Source organism: Ascaphus truei, chromosome 11, assembly GCF_040206685.1.
Source record: "Ascaphus truei isolate aAscTru1 chromosome 11, aAscTru1.hap1, whole genome shotgun sequence".
Taxonomy (NCBI): Eukaryota; Metazoa; Chordata; class Amphibia; order Anura; family Ascaphidae; genus Ascaphus; species Ascaphus truei.
In genome coordinates, this window is record NC_134493.1 from 27,021,784 (window position 1) to 27,038,138 (window position 16,355).

The 16,355-nt window shown below is 43.8% G+C and overlaps 1 long non-coding RNA gene across 2 annotated transcripts in view; it reads left to right on the top strand.

Annotated features, from left to right (window-relative positions):
• LOC142463095 (uncharacterized) overlaps nucleotides 1–16,355 on the top strand; it is a 34,186-nt gene that overhangs the window by 679 nt on the left and 17,152 nt on the right. Inside the window, exons 2-5 of one of the 2 annotated variants that reach the window (XR_012787373.1) lie at nucleotides 3,597–3,710; nucleotides 4,904–5,160; nucleotides 7,686–7,833; nucleotides 12,741–13,113. This is a non-coding gene — a long non-coding RNA (uncharacterized LOC142463095). Of the gene's footprint in view, nucleotides 1–3,596; nucleotides 3,711–4,903; nucleotides 5,161–7,685; nucleotides 7,834–12,740; nucleotides 13,114–16,355 lie in introns of those variants that run through there. The other variant, XR_012787372.1, reaches the window with a different exon arrangement.

Consider the following 16,355-nt stretch of genomic DNA (forward strand, 5'->3'; position numbering starts at 1 on the left):
AGCCGGGTCCCGCGCCGGTATTTTATGGGAGCCGGGTCCCGCACCTGTATTTTATGGGAGCCGGGTCCCGCGCCGGTATTTTATTGGAGCCGGTCCCGCGCCTGTATTTTATTGGAGCCGGGTCCCGCGCCGGTATTTTATTGGAGCCGGGTCCCGCGCCGGTATTTTATGGGAGCCGGGTCCCGCGCCGGTACTTTATTGGAGCCGGTCCTGCGCCGGTATTTTATTGAAGCCGGGTCCCGCGCCAGTATTTTATGGGAGCCGGTCCCGCGCCGGTATTTTATGGGAGCCGGTCCCGCGCCGGTATTTTATGGGAGCCGGTCCCGCGCCGGTATTTTATGGGAGCCGGTCCCGCGCCGGTATTTTATGGGAGCCGGTCCCGCGCCGGTATTTTATGGGAGCCGGTCCCGCGCCGGTATTTTATGGGAGCCGGTCCCGCGCCGGTATTTTATGGGAGCCGGTCCCGCGCCGGTATTTTATGGGAGCCGGTCCCGCGCCGGTATTTTATGGGAGCCGGTCCCGCGCCGGTATTTTATGGGAGCCGGTCCCGCGCCGGTATTTTATGGGAGCCGGTCCCGCGCCGGTATTTTATGAGAGCCGGTCCCGCGCCGGTATTTTATGGGAGCCGGTCCCGCGCCGGTATTTTATTGAAGCCGGGTCCCGCGCCGGTATTTTATTGAAGCCGGGTCCCGCGCCGGTATTTTATTGGAGCCGGTCTCGCGCCGGTATTTTATGGGAGCCGGTCCCGCGCCGGTATTTTATGGGAGCCGGGTCCCGCGCCTGTATTTTATTGGAGCCGGGTCCCGCGCCGGTATTTTATTGGAGCCTGTCCCGCGCCGGTATTATAATGGACGGTACTGTACCTGGTATGTTTTGTACCTTTTGAAGTCGGCTGTTGTACCGATCTCTGGCATAGTTTGAAGCTCTGTACCTCCAGCTAATGAAAACAACTGCGATGTTGATAACTGATCTGATAATGATCAGCTGGTTAGGAGGGCGGGGTGTACCACCACCTGCTGGTGTGTGTTTATACATCTATACAAATAAATCCAAAACATACACAATTTATTGGTAATCTCATCTTTGCATACAATAAATTGCACAATTTACAGTGCCTTCTTAGGGGTTGTCACTTGCTAGCCTCCTCTATTCTGCACTGACATGGCAAGTGTACCTATTTTCATATTCATGACCAATTATGACAATTTGTTTGCACCTACAGTAGGAAATACCATCTGCGCTTATTGAACCTAGTGTCTCCAAGTGGTGAGACAAGGGCATTACTGTTCCAGAGATTCTGGTACATATAAGTGGAGAAAATAAAATTAAGATATCTGGGAGGAACAGAAAGGGACAGACTTTCTTTCCAATCCAGATGTAGTGTGTGACATTTTTTCCCCGTGATAACACAATAGCTTCTGAACAGAGTTTATAAAAATCAATAGTCTGCACACTGCTGGGTATAGCCTTTCCATTTAATATGACCATTTATAATATTTGATTTTAAAAAAAGAGCACTTTGTTGGAACTGTCTCTTTACAGGACTTATACTTTACATACGAGCTCAATTTGAATTATCCATTTGGGGCTCCACAAACCTGGCTACGTTGAGTGGAAAATGGGGTAGATGGCTTATCCTACCTCCATGAATTTCTGTCTATTTTCCCGCATGTCCCTATTATGACCTGTTCCTTATTACATTTCTCCATCCATTCCTTTTGTAATTTTCTTCTTTACCATTTTTTCCTCTTGAACTTTTTTTTCCAGTGTCATTCTCTTTCCCGCCCAGCTCTAGGCCGTTTACTATCTTCCAATACAGCGGTGCGCAAACTGGGGACGAGAGACTGACTGCGCGGGGTTTACAGAGGCCCCGCGCACTTCCCGAAGGCACTTAAATTAAGTGCCAGGGAAGCGGCGAAGGCCTCTGTAAACCTGATTTACCTTGGCTCCGGCGGCTCCTTAGACGCGTCGCCATGGCAACGCGGCTTCAAATGACGCCGTGAGGTAATGTGACGTCCCGTTGCTATGCCAACGTGACGTCATGCCGCAGGAGCCGAGGTAATCGGGGGTGGGGTAGGCGCGGAGAGAGGGGAATCGCCGGCAGGGTTGGCGCAGGGAAAAAAGTTTGCGCCCCCCCTGTTCCAATACACTTCTCTCACTTGCCCTTCATCCTCTCCCTCTCTATTCCAGTTTTTCATCTCCCTCTCTATTCCAGTTTTTCATCTCCCTCTCTATTCCAGCTTTTCATCCTCTCCCTCTATTCCAGCTTTTCATCCTCTCCCTCTCTATTCCAGCTTTTCATCCTCCCTCTCTATTCCAGCTTTTCATCCTCTCCCTCTCTATTCCAGCTTTTCATCCTCCCTCTCTATTCCAGCTTTTCATCATTCTCTTCTTTCTACCAGAAAAGCTATTAGAATACAACATGCTGATTACTGAAATGATAGAAGAAAAAGTATATTTCACAATGCGGAAGGGGAGATATATATGATAAATACACCATTAAGGCAACAAAGTGGCTTTGGGGCAGATTGTCAGTCGTCTCTCTTTTTTTTTTTTTTTTTTGTCTTTTGTTTTTAATCTTTCAATATGAAACACAGATAAACATTTAAACACCGGGGCTAACGCAATCTGCCATAATGACCGTGAGTCATTTGATAGTTTGAAACAAAATAGATTGAGCACATTGTGCATTAGTGCAATGCCAGCAATCGTAGTGCATCAGTTGCCAAATACCCCTAGGAAAAAAGGTGGTAAGAAGATCAGGGGGGTTTGGATGGGGCTATTAAAACTAGTAGTCACCCTATCTTAACTATTTAAAATATCAGCCACATTAAGTGGAACAATAATTGCTGTCTAGTATTAAAAAAAAAAAAATCACTCCGGAAGATGGTTATTAATGGGTTACCAGAAACACTTGAAATACACGTGTGCCAGCTTTATATTTTTCTATACAAAAAATGAAGACTGCATAACTAAATATGCAAATATTTTTGTGCTTGTCGTACTTCTGTTACAGTAATTCTGTCTGCGCTGATTTGTCATGCAACCTCTGCTGTTGCTCTTGTGGAGCCCTTTTTTTGGGCACATAAAAAACGAACTGGTGACATGAGTAACTACAGTACATTGTAAAAAGCTAAATCATCTTTGATTTGCTCATACAAATGTATCCAGTCATCTCTTTGCTTGTACTTGATATCAAAGAAAAAATTCCACTTGTAAGCACACGTCTCAGAGAGGTCTGCAACCCTGCCTTTCCTCATTATCTCTTAGTAGCGAGGGATTATGGGACATGAGTACAGTGACACATTTTGCTTCTTGTCCATTTTAATATGGATCCCTATACGTTTATGCCTGCCCCATACCAGCATAGATTTGTGTATGAGAGAGTTTGTCTAGTGTGCTGTAGTGAGTCTTCCTCAATACTCAAAACACTCAATTAGGACTACTACCCTATTTCCTCGATTCTAAGACGCACCTTTTTTCCGATTTTCACATGTCTAAAATCGGGGTGCGTTTTAGAATCGATGTATTAATTTTTTTTATTTTTTTTAAGTGTCTACAGTACTAACCCCCTCTTTTCACTTACCCTGTTTCAGGAGAGGTCCCATGTCAGCGGAGAACAAAGCAGACGGCGGCAGCAGGAAAGGTCCCACATCTGCAGATGGACAGCGGGCGGGAATGCGGCTACAGGACAGGTCCCAAGTCTACAGGTGAATGAAGACGAGAATCACCCTTACCGAGGGGGGAGGGTTGATCAGCAGGCACGACATGCAGGAAAGAGTTGCAAACGGCTGGACTGGGCTAAAAATACTTTATTTAAACATGGATTAAAAAACCAAGAGGAGTGGAACAAACCCCTGCACCTCTAACGCGTTTCACCCAAGTATGGGCTTTTTCAAAAGCAGACGGCGGCAGCAGGAAAGGTCCCACATCTGCAGATGGACAGTGGGCGGGAATGCGGCTACAGGACAGGTCCCAAGTCTACAGGTGAATGAAGATAAGAAGACGGCGGGCGGTGGCGGAGGCAGGAGATCATAATAGCAGTAGAGCTGAGCATGAGCAGAGCGGCATAGGGGAACGGCTTGGGAGATGCACACTGTAACCGGTAGTTGACTGGTGTCTGACTTCCGATTACAGTGTGCACCTCCCAAGCCGTTCCCCTATGCTACTCTGCTCCTGCTCAGCTCTCCAGCTATTATGATCTCCTGCCGCCGCCACCGCACGCCATCTTCTTATCTTCATTCACCTGCAGACTTGGGACCTGTGCTCCCGCCGCACTCCTGCCTGCTGTCCATCTTCCACAATCTGCAGACGTGAGACCTCTCCTGCCGCCTCCGCCCGCTTCATCCTCCACTGACATGGGACCTCTCCTGAAACATGGTAAGTGAAAAAGTAATTTTCCTCGATTGTAAGGGCCAAATTGATGGTGCGTCTTACAATCGAGGAAATACGGTAATTTATTATCTATTTACCCTTTTGAGGAAAACCAGCTCCAATAAATCAGCATTATTTTAAATGAGTTTTTATCACTTCACATATTAGTGAGATTCTTAGGGGGTTATTTTTTTAAACAGCGAGAGGGACGATCGGAGCACAATCACAGGGAAATTCCCAGTCAATTCGTTTCCGTACGATAGAGACTTGTTCAGCCCTGTCACAGCTTAAGTAAGGGTCCTATTTGATATACGGTGAAGTCATTTTCTGATGAGATTTTCTTGTATATTTTGGGGGGAATTATTTAGGATATGGTCATCATTTTTCAGCCAGGAAGAAATAATAATTGTGAAATATGTCTGTTGCAACATTCCAATAGGGACATGGCTATGATAATGACGGGTAGAATCGATTTGAGATGACCCAATAGTGCCTTTGAATTGTTGTAACGATGCTCGTTTCTGAATAGGAAGCGGACCCGCAGGGCTGAGGTAAGAGAATAAGATCACCGACAAGAGCCAGGGGACAGAGTCCTGTTAGAGTCGTTGTGATCCAGGCAGAGGTCATGGCAGACGACAAAGGTGAAGTCCGGTTACAGGCTGGGGTCAAGGCAAGCAGCAAAGGAGCAGCGGTTGGGGTAACAGCCTGAGGTCGGCAACATGGAGGGCTCAGGAACAGGGCAGGCTCATGAATCGGAACACAAGGGGACCAGGCACACAGGGAAAGGTATACAATGCTCAGGCAGGGGCTGGGAGTCACTGACAGCTATTTAAGCCCTGAAACAAGTGCAGCCAATTCAGGAAGTTTGGGAAAAGACTTGCCAGGAGCCAAGATGGCCACATCAGCCATGTAAGGGAAAGATCCAGCAAAACCCTGACTTGAACCCTTACAGTTGCAAACTGTTTTGATATTAAAAGGTCAAATATCTTGACTAGGCAGGATATGATACAGATATTTTCTTCTGTCATACCTTGTATGGTATTATCACATGTCTAGCCAGATCCATGGCCTTCTAGTAACCTCCCGCAAAGCGTTGTGGATAAAATGTTGATTAACAGAATCTTCTTTAAAAAAAAAAAAAAACAACAGGTTCTGTTTTATTCCTTTTGACTGGATTTCATTGTTTTGGAAAGAACTTGAGGCCATTCTCCTCACCTGAAACTGTTTCCCCGCACTTTGGAATTGTACTATGCTTAGCGGAAGGCCTTCTGGTGAAAGTATGGTTTCCGAAAAGTAATTATTAGAACATACCATGATGAAATCAATGTTATCAATGAAACGCATTGGGCTTTTCTGCTTAGATATGGATAGAAACGCAACACGTCACTACACGCAAGGCTAAGCTGCTCTGTCTAATAATTACTTTCGAGGCACCATACTTTCACCCGAAGAGACCTTCCACTAAGCCTGAGATGGAGGCTCTGCAGAGCTTCGGTAATTGTGTTGAGGGCAGCAGCACCTCGAATGATCACAGCTAAGCATTTTAATATGAGCCAATTGTAAATTGTAAAACTAATTACACTATGGTGCATGGTCTACTCCCCAGTAAGACGCCACGGCTCCATAAATTGAATTCTCTAATCTCTTTATTCATATTTGATAAATTATATTTATGGTGATAACCCTATTGAAACTTTTCCTAATACTTCTTGTGAGTTAAAAAAGCACCTGGTTGCTTTCTCATTACTGAACTTTTTTTGAATAATGTCTTGGCATTGTTATACAATGTTTATCAAAATATTTTTTCCTAATATATATTTTCTCTTACGTTTTTAACATCTTTTTCACATATTTTACCCTTTTTCAATTTTTTAATTTCTTTCCATTCAAACATCTATTAGATACTGTACCAATACACATTTGCTCACAGATATTAACACATACATTTTTTCATTTGTCTATTTAGACATTCATATTTAATATTGCACACTCAATTTATTCTTATCACATTTTACAGTGGGGACAGTAAGTACTGATTTCATGTGGTTTTGTTTTTTGTACTTACTTGGTGGTAAGAAGATCCTGACCGGAGTAAAGTCAGAATCTGGCCATAGTCATTCAGAAGCTTCAACTTCATGGGCGGATAGTAAATTGGACTAAGAGCAAATTGATTCCAACACAACAAATACAGTTTCTGGGTTTGAGCCACAATACAATCTGGTACCGGGTGAGACTTTCATAGGAGAAACAGGGGGGAAATGGCAGCACATAAATCTATTATGAAAATACTATGTCAATTAGAGAGTGCATGAAGATATTGGGATGGGTGACCTCAGCAATAGAAGCTATTTCGTGGGCAATATTTTATATGAAAGATCTGCAAAGAGAAGGGTTGTCCATCTGAGACATAAACCCCAGCTCTCTGAATAAACTTATGAGCACTATTTGAGTTGAGCTATTTGGTTGAAGTACTGTACAGTTTAGTTAAATATATATTTGGTTTAAGTGTTCAGTTTAAAACCGGAAGGTGTGAAACAAGGTACAGTAGTTGGATTAGAGAGCTCGTTTGTAGTTATCATGTGTTACTCCATTGTTACATATGTTTATTCCCTATTGTAGAGTTTGTAAGCAGTACAATGAGTGTATCAGTGGTGTAACTAGCGTCTGGGCACATCCCCCCCACCCTTCCCCCCAAGAGGTTACAGAGGCCCCGCGATCTTCCTCACAGCAATGAAACTGATTGCCGTGGGAGAGAGTAAGGCCTCTGTAAGAGTAGCCCTCCTTCACCGACATTGCAGCATCATGTGACGCTGTGTCATGGTGACACAACATCACATGGCGGCACGTTCCCATGACAGCGCGCTGACACGTGATGCCGCGATATTACGTTGCCGGGGGCCCTTACGTTGTAGTAACATCACTGGAGTGCATGCAGGATTGAGAATGCAACTGAATGCACATTTTGCCACATGTATGCGTACTTGGAGCTGCCATTCCAGGATGTATACAACTGTTGGAAGTATGAATTGAGTGGTCTATTTGCTCACTGAGCAGGGCCTGGCCGGGACTAGTGGTGCAGAGAGTGGAGCAGGTGGGTACTAGGTAACAGCAGGGGAGCAGGTGGAAGAGGCAGGGCTCCACTTAGGCTCACCCATCCCGATACATTTACCACTGCATAGAGGACTCATAGTAAGGGATCTAGGCAGGGTGTGGTGGTAAAGGACGCAATCATTACATTAGGAAGGTAGAGAGGCCAATCTGTTGCTGTGACTGCATGAATCAATCAGTTTGTTATCTTCTGGGTACCCTAGTTTGACATATTGCGGATCGAGTAGGCAGATTGTTCTGAAGGTCCAAACAGACTCCAAAAGAAGCGCAACCCAAAGGAAAAGAAGAAATATAGAAAATTATCTAATGCATGTGGCTTCTTATTCAGGGGTAACACAGCTAGAAAACTAGGTGAGATACTTTTAAATTTTTGCTAATCTGATTGCAGTTTTGTAATTTTTGTTACATTCCGTATAATTCTGATACAATGCCTCCGCCCCTTCTGACGTCACTACTCGAAGTGCCTATCTCTTCCTTTCTATTCCTTCTCCTATCTGTTTATTTAGCTCCATTGATTTGGATTTGCGTCTTGTACATCTGGTAAGTGTATGACAATGTATTAATGATTGCCCATTATCTTCTGTATTTTTTCCTGCAAGAACTGCATCCCAATGTATTACTTGTAAATTCTTCCTTAGTTTACTAAAAATCTGGCTTTTTAAAATTAAGTCTTTGTTGATTCTTATACAATACTGTTTTTGGTCAATTATTTAATGTCCTGATCACGGTTTTCCAAAATGTTCTCTCACTTTAATAATTGTTATGACTTCTACGTTTTGATTTTACCAGGTTCAGTAATGACCCTTTCCTAGATGGTTCCTCAATAATTTGGGTCATGTACTGTAATTGTCTTTTAGTATACCCACAAACCTGTTTCCTTTAGTTCTACTGCTAATGTAACTACTCCAGTCAAAGTTACAATTACCCATTGTAGACGGACGTTCACAGAGGCACACAATTGGAGACTTTATAAGGTGAAATTATAATAGGCTTTATTGTGCCTTTTCCTTTTCATCAGGAAATCATCCAAACACGGGGGGGGGGAACAAAGCTTCCATTCACTTGGGAGTATCTCTAGTGAAAATACCATGTAATTAATTCACAACTCCCAAAGTCAAGCATGTCTCGCAGCCCCAAAACATATAGCATGAAATAAGCAGATATAAAGCAGTCTCTTAATAATGAAAGTCTTATCTGTTAGCTGCTGTAGAGTAAGCTTCTCTGCTCTCCTGGAACCGCACCCGTGTGTGCACAGAAAATCAGCATCCAGGTTTAGAAGTCTTATTTGGTGTCTTGCAACCAGCTATGCTGGGCAGAGCTCAAGACCGGTCAGCTCCAGAGATGTGTGTTCTCTTGGTCAGTCTCTCCTGGGAGACTCAAGAACACTCCTCTGTCTCCAAAGGTCAGCTCACAAGTGAGCAAAGGAGTCACTTCCTGTCTCAACAGACAGGCTTTTGTAAGCAATCTCAATCAGGCAGGTGGTGTTTAGTAATTAACTACCAGCAGTTAACCACCACACTGCTAGATTAAAGGCACATTACTGAACAGGGATAAGTCCCCTGTTACACCCATATTTAAAACATGACCTAATCTCAAGACCATGCAGTCTCTACATATTTACCAATCCCATAATAAATATATTCTGTTATAATAGGTTATAAATCTGGTTTTACATATAAACATTCCACCACGTCTTCTATTTGGCCGATCCCTCTGAAAAAGGGAATTACCCTCTAAATAACTATCCAGTCATGAGTTTCATCCCACTATGTTTCAGTAATAGCCATTATATCATATTGCTCCTTTCTGACAATTATTTCAAGCTCCCCCATGTTATCTGCTTTCTGCATTAGCAAGCGTGCACTTAAGGTTGTTGCCAGTGTGTAGTAGCAGACTCCTAGGCATTATATGCACATGAGGAGGTACATGATATTGCTGGAGGAACAGGTGAACATTCCTTTGATTTTGTGGTATTCCTGTGTGGTATTTGTATTGTGCCCGCTGTGTGTAGCATTGCGCAGGTTTTGCATCTTGCGTCCTGGCATAGTATTGTCCCGCATTCAGTTGTATTGTTGAATACAGGAGGGCCCCGGGTATACGATGGGTTCCGTTCCAGAGGCCCGCCGTATAGTGAAAATCGCCGAAAGCGGATCCGGCGATTTTCAGTGCTGCGCATGCGCAAACCGGCATTTTTGCCGTTCTGCGCGTGTGCGATCTATACGCTGCGCGTGCAACCTGCGGTCTGCACGCGCACCTGCCCATTCTGCGCATGCGCGATTTCAGATTCAACATGGCGGCCCCTTTCTCGGTGCCGCCGTATCAGCGGATCGCCGGAAAGCGGAGCGCCGAGAAGCGGGGCCCTGCTGTACTTTACACCTCACCATCATTTCCTTGAGATTATGAGGTCTGTATGATAATAAGGGTGTTTCAGGGAAGACCTGTTGCAGTCTTGTATCTTCCTGGAGAATGGGTTGTAGTTCCTGCCGATTTTGTGTAGGGCCTCTAGGTGTGGGTTATATGTGATCACCAAAGGTACCCTGTCGCTTGTCTCTTTCTTTCTGTATTCAAGGAGATTACTTCTTGGTATTCTGGTGGTTTTGTAGATTTTCTGGTCTACAATTCTGTGGTTGTATCCACGGTTTATGAAATCCGATCTCAAGGCTGTAATCCGCTGGCCTCTGTCTGCTGTGTCGGAGCATATCCGGTTGTATAGTATGGCTTGACTGTAGATGGTTGCATGCTTAGTGTGTGGGGTGGAAGCTGTTGTCCCTCAAATAGCTGGCTCTGTCTGTAGGTTTGCGGTATATAGAGGTCTGTAGTTGGTTGTTCTTTATAGTAATGGTGGTGGCTAGGAAATGTACTTCGTCTGGAGAACCGGTATCTCTCTATCTCTCTATCTCAAATAACGGTGTGAATTGTAATCCAAAATCTTGGGAAAAAGTAAAAAAAAAGAATACAATAAAAACGTATGAAATGGATCGCTGTTTCTCTCAAAGTACTGCAATGGAAAGTAAGATCAACCCTAAAAAGTTCTTCTAATACATTTATAACAAAAATAATAGAAAATATCATTTAGAATCCTTTCTGCGAGAGATGGGCAAGCAAATTATTGGGCATAGGGAGAAGGCAGAGGTATTAAACACATTATATGCCTGTATATATCAATGAGGCGCCAAGTGAAACAAAATTATCAAAAGTAAGCCACAACCTCAACCTTAACTAACATTTGGTTAACACAGGAAAAAATGCAAAGGCAGCTTTATAAAATTAAAGTAAATAAAGCCAGATGGCATGCACCCAAGTTCTCTTAAGGAGCTAAGTTTAGCCATAGCCAGACTGGTATAATTAAGGATTCCATTTCCACAGACTCAGTACCACAAAATTGTCGTTAAGCAGATGTAGTGCCTATATTTAAAAAGGGAGCTAGATCACAACCAGGGAATTACAGACATGTAAGCTTAACATCAATAGTAGGGAAGCCACTTGGAGGTTTATGAAGCTATAATATTCAGGAATACTCTTTGAATAACAACATTATTAGTAATAGTACAGATTAGCCATAGGCCATGCCAAACTAACCTGATTAGTTGAACTAAGTAGGCATTTAGACTAAGGCAATGCAGTTGATGTGGTCTACTTAGATTTTGCAAAGGCTTTTGACATGGTGCCACAAAAGAGGTTAAGTGTAAAGGAAACTGGTTTGCACCTGGATTGAAAACCTACTGGTTGTAAGTAGAGTACCTTATGGTTCAATACTGGGGTCACTGCTTTTTAACTTGTTTATTAATGACCTTTAGATTGGCATAGAGAGCATACAGTAGTCTCCATCTTTGCTGAAACATTACATTATGTAAGGTATTAAAGTCAGAGCAGATTGTAATTTCTCTTCTGAAGGATTTGAGCTGACTGGAAGCTTTGGCAGGTAAATGGCAGATGGTAATAGAGGCCCCCGGGCATGCAGCGGGTTCCGTTCTAAGGGCCCGCCGCAAAGCGAAAAGCTCGGGAGAGCGGACGGGCGATTTTTAGCGTGTGCGCATACGCAGACCTGCAATTCCCCCTTCTGCGCATGCACGCCCCCCGTTCTGCGCATGCGCACCCTCCGTTCTGCGCATGCGCACCCTCCGTTCTGTGCATGCGCGACCTCCGTTCTGCGTATGCACAACCTCGGAACCCCTGTTCTGTGCATGCGCGCGACCTCGGACTTCCCAGACGTGGCGGCCCCCTTCTTGGTACCGCCGGATCGCCGAAAAGCGGGGCACCGAGAGGCGGGGCCCTGCTGTACAGGTAAATGTAATGTTATGCATTTGGGAAGGAAGACTAATCACAGACACAAAATAAACCCAGGGTTTGAGCTGAATTAAGTAAGGGAGCAGACGATAAATAAAGGTTAGTACTGTGGGTTGTTTTTTTATAAATATATATATGTGTGTGTGTGTGTGTGTGTGTGTGTGTGTATATATATATAAAATATGTGTATGTATGTATGTATGTGTGTATATATATATATATATATATATATATATATATATATATATATATATATATATATATATATATAATTTTATTTCGAAGACATTGTTATTTAGCCTTCAAAATCTATTGCATACATTTGTTTTTAAAGCGGCAGTCCAAGCAGGCAATTATTTTCCCATTTTAGTGTATTTTTTTACATAGCATTTAAGTGGGGGTTCTACTGAGTTGAACCTCATTACTTTCAGCTCTGGGGAACCCCCTGCTTACGGAGATACTTACCTCTGTAGGGGGTTCTGGCAGCCAGTCTGCTTTGCTAGCAGGATTCCGCGGTGATGCGGGAGCTTTAAACTTTGCTGAGTTAGCAGCACCCCCTTTGGAGTTCTGCATCTAGGGAAGCAGGGTGTCCCCTGAGCTGAAATTAACTGAGGTTCAGCTCCGGACACCCCCTGCTTCCAACCTATGTTAAAAAGTAATAATCAAAAAAGCGCATGAATTGTTCCTTTAAGCAGAACAGTTAGTTTTATACGTCTCACTACATCACTGCGGCATTTTCTGAGGATTTTCAAGTCCCATGGATTTCATTTTGGTGCCAAAATGCGTGCTCCCTAAAAAAATAGTACATATTGTATACTCTGCAACTTGTTGAGCTTTTCACGTTAGGCTTTCTGACTTTATTTGAGCAATTTATTACTGTATCTTGAATTTTAAAACCAACCTTTTACGAGTCATTTATTTTAATTGATATTGTTACCTGAGCCTGTATTTTTAACTGATCAAAACGATAGGTAACGACCAAATAACCCATGTAAGGTGAATACAGATATAGCAAGCACGGATTAGAAGCCCCTGAGGAAGTGAGATATCTTCACGAAACGCGTTGGGTGATCCAGCGAATCAGCGTTGCGTTTGGGTATCCACGGCAGCCATCCTGGGAGTGACGTCGGCCCCAAGGGGAGGCACTGAGGTGCAGGAGATTGGACGTGAGAGCGCAGTGAGTGCAGGCAGCCGAGTGACGCACTGACAAGCAGTCTAGGTGTGCACGGCTAGATCCTAGAGGTCCATGAGGTGATTCTTCATAGACCCGACCGGGTTATATGTGTTTGCAGCAGTAAGCCCAAATGTGAGCGCAATTGCTCATTAATTTTATCTTGTTCTATTTTTGTGGAATAAATCGTATACACTATGAGTTGTCTCTGTGTGCTCTTCTATTTTTAGTTGAAACAGATATAGCAAGAGTTACTATAATCGGCACCAGGGCAAATAGCGTGACCCCAAACTACTCCGGTGCTGGAGGATTATCGCTGTGGGGTTCAATCGGGAAGCATGACCCCCCTCCTCCCTACAGCTTGACCTCGGCAGCACTATGTCTGGAGCCACGGGTTTACACTTTTTCAGCCGTGACTCCGGAGGCCGCAAGTCTGAGATTTTCCAAAACCATTGTGCACACAAAGCTGCTGCAGCATATATTAGAGACAGGTTGATGCTTGCACTTCCTTGCATAGTTCTGTTTGCTGAAGGAATCATTGTGCAGTGAATTCTTTTGTTCTGAGTTTCCCTGTAAGCGATATGACTGGGACCATATTTTCTAAGGGGTGCTATTTCATAGGACATTTTACTTCACTTGAATAGGCCATAAAGTGTCTCATGGCTCCCGAAAGTGTCGACTGGAATAGCACTGCTTTGTAAATATGGGGCCGTGTTTCTTCTTGCATACATCCTAAAGTTCTGAAATACTTACAGTATTTAGCTGCATATTAAAGTCTTTACGCACTTACATTATCTTAAATACACAGTAGGACTAGGACCATAATAAGGAACAGGGTCGCCGTGAGCGGGTTCAGGCCCCGGTGCAAAAAAGAAATTTGGGGCCCCAAGCAGCTCTTTTCTCTTCCACACTTAGCTGTTGGGGTCGCCCTCCTTACTCTGAACTGCAGCGTCAAATGACACCGTGGGAGTCCTCAACGTGACATCACGGCATCGCATTGCCATGGTAACATGGCGCTGCAACGTCGCATTGCCATGGCAAGGCGACGCTGTGTGATGTCACGTTGGTGGCGTCATTTGACACTGCGGTTCAGAAGGAGGACAGCAGGTAAGGAGGCGGCTGCTACAGATAAGTGCGATTCCATCAGGCCGGAGAGCGTGGAAAATGTATATGTAGTCGGACCCTGGGCCCCCAACCGGACCACCGGGCCCCGGTAATGTTTACCGGCTTCCCTCCCCCCCCCCCCCTGCCCCTCTCATTAAGGAATGCAGGTACAGTTTGAAAAACATTAGCAAAAGCATATCAGGAGCTAACAAAGGAGGGGGGGGGGTATATTTGGCGTTCCTAATCATATGCTCTGTGTTACACAATAATGAAAGGGGATTTTGCAAAACATTTTAGACTTTTGAGATGCTCTTCGGTATTGTGCATTTAAGAAAATGCAAGATAATACTTGTCGATTTGAGAAACAATATAAGGCAAGTGTATATTGTTTTAAAACTGCAGGAAATATGTTCGTCCAGTTGGCACCCTGGTATAGAAAGTGACTCATCTGTTTTGAATAGATCCAAGGATATTTGGAACAGCACAATGTCACATTTGTCTATTTTTAACCAAGAACAAAAATAGTCAAATGGCCAATTTCTGACAAATCAGGAAGATACTGTACTAGGAATAGGCTTTGGTCAAGAATAACTCCAGACTACAAGTGAAGCTTGTAAAAACCACCAAAACCATTTTTTCTCTTAAAAGTGGGTATCAGTTTTTACATTTTTCTCCAGTCTTGGGCACCTTCACAGAAATTGCCTCTTCAATTCTGATGAGGGCAAATTGATGTGTTAGGAAATACTTTAAAGCCGCAATTTCCCCCAGAAACCTTTGAGTTTATCACTTTTTTCTGTTTTATAACCCATGATTTTGCAGGAGGCTCATACAACAAAGCACAGCTTGTGAGAGGATATGCTCCTTTACGCCCTTTGCAAAACAGCTTATATTGCTCCTCTATATAAATATTCTTCCCATTATGGGTGACTGCGAGCGCTTGCACATCAGGCAGTGGCAGTGGGATATTGGTGAGCAGCTGGAAATACAGGAATGGGAGGAGATATGGGAAACCATATCCAGAATATCATTAAACACAGTAAAAGAAGATAGTTATAAGCTTTTATGTAGATGGTACCTGACCCCGGCTCGCTTACACAAGTTCCACAAACAGACGTCTTTCCTCTGTTTCTGGGGTTGTGGACAAATAGGTACCTCTATTTCACATCTGGTGACAATGCACAATAATTAAAGAGCTATGGTCTGAGGTGTTTAAACTCCTCAACAAAACACTGGGCACTGCCTTGGTACCCTCCCCATGGTAGGCATTCCTGCATAGGAGGCCCCATAAGACTAATGGCAGGCAGAGGAAATTGATTAATCACATCCCCCTCCAGCAGCAAGGTCTACGTTCGCAAAGAGATGGAAGGGTTCGGTCCCCTAGACTCTCTGAAGTCATTAATAAGGCACATGATGTCTAGAGCAGTGTTTTACAACCAGGGTTCCTAGGAACCCTTGGTTCCCCTGGCGTCCCTAGAGGGTTCCCTGCAATTCTCTAGTCATTTGAAAATCGTATTAAATACAGAAGAATCTACAATGCATCTGATCTCAGACACGCTATTAGAGAGGGTTGGGGTTCCTTACAATGCATCTGATCTCAGGCGCGCTATTAGAGAGGGTTGGGGTTCCTGACAATGCATCTGATCACAGACGCACTATTAGAGAGGGTTGGGGTTCCTTACAATGCATCTGATCTCAGGCGCGCTATTAGAGAGGGTTGGGGTTCCTTACAATGCATCTGATCTCAGACGCGCTATTAGAGAGGGTTGGGGTTCCTTACAATGCATCTGATCTCAGGCGCGCTATTAGAGAGGGTTGGGGTTCCTGACAATGCATCTGATCACAGACGCACTATTAGAGAGGGTTGGGGTTCCTCAGAATTTCACTTAGGGTTCCTTAACCGAAAAAAGGTTGGAAACCACTGGTCTAAAGAAACTTACAGCCTGGCTCAACGAGTCCTCTTATAAGTTTATGATTTGCGAATCCTGGGTTAGGGGAATCAACATGACAGCAAACACCCATGATTGCAGGGTTATGTATGGACAGTTGGAAATGTATAGCTATGGTTGTATTACTGTTTATCTGCCCGTATCTATCTAGGTCTGCATACCCCCCCCTCCAATTTGATACTTTGTATTATGTATCATATGATGTTTCATAGTTAATGAACACTTTTCTTTTTTGTACCCCATAAATCTTTGTTCTTAAAATAAAAAAAACTTAATGGAATTTTTAATGATTTTCTTAATACAATATCTAGCACGGTAACCTTTACATTGCACTGGCCATTTTAACATCGAAGACACTAAATATT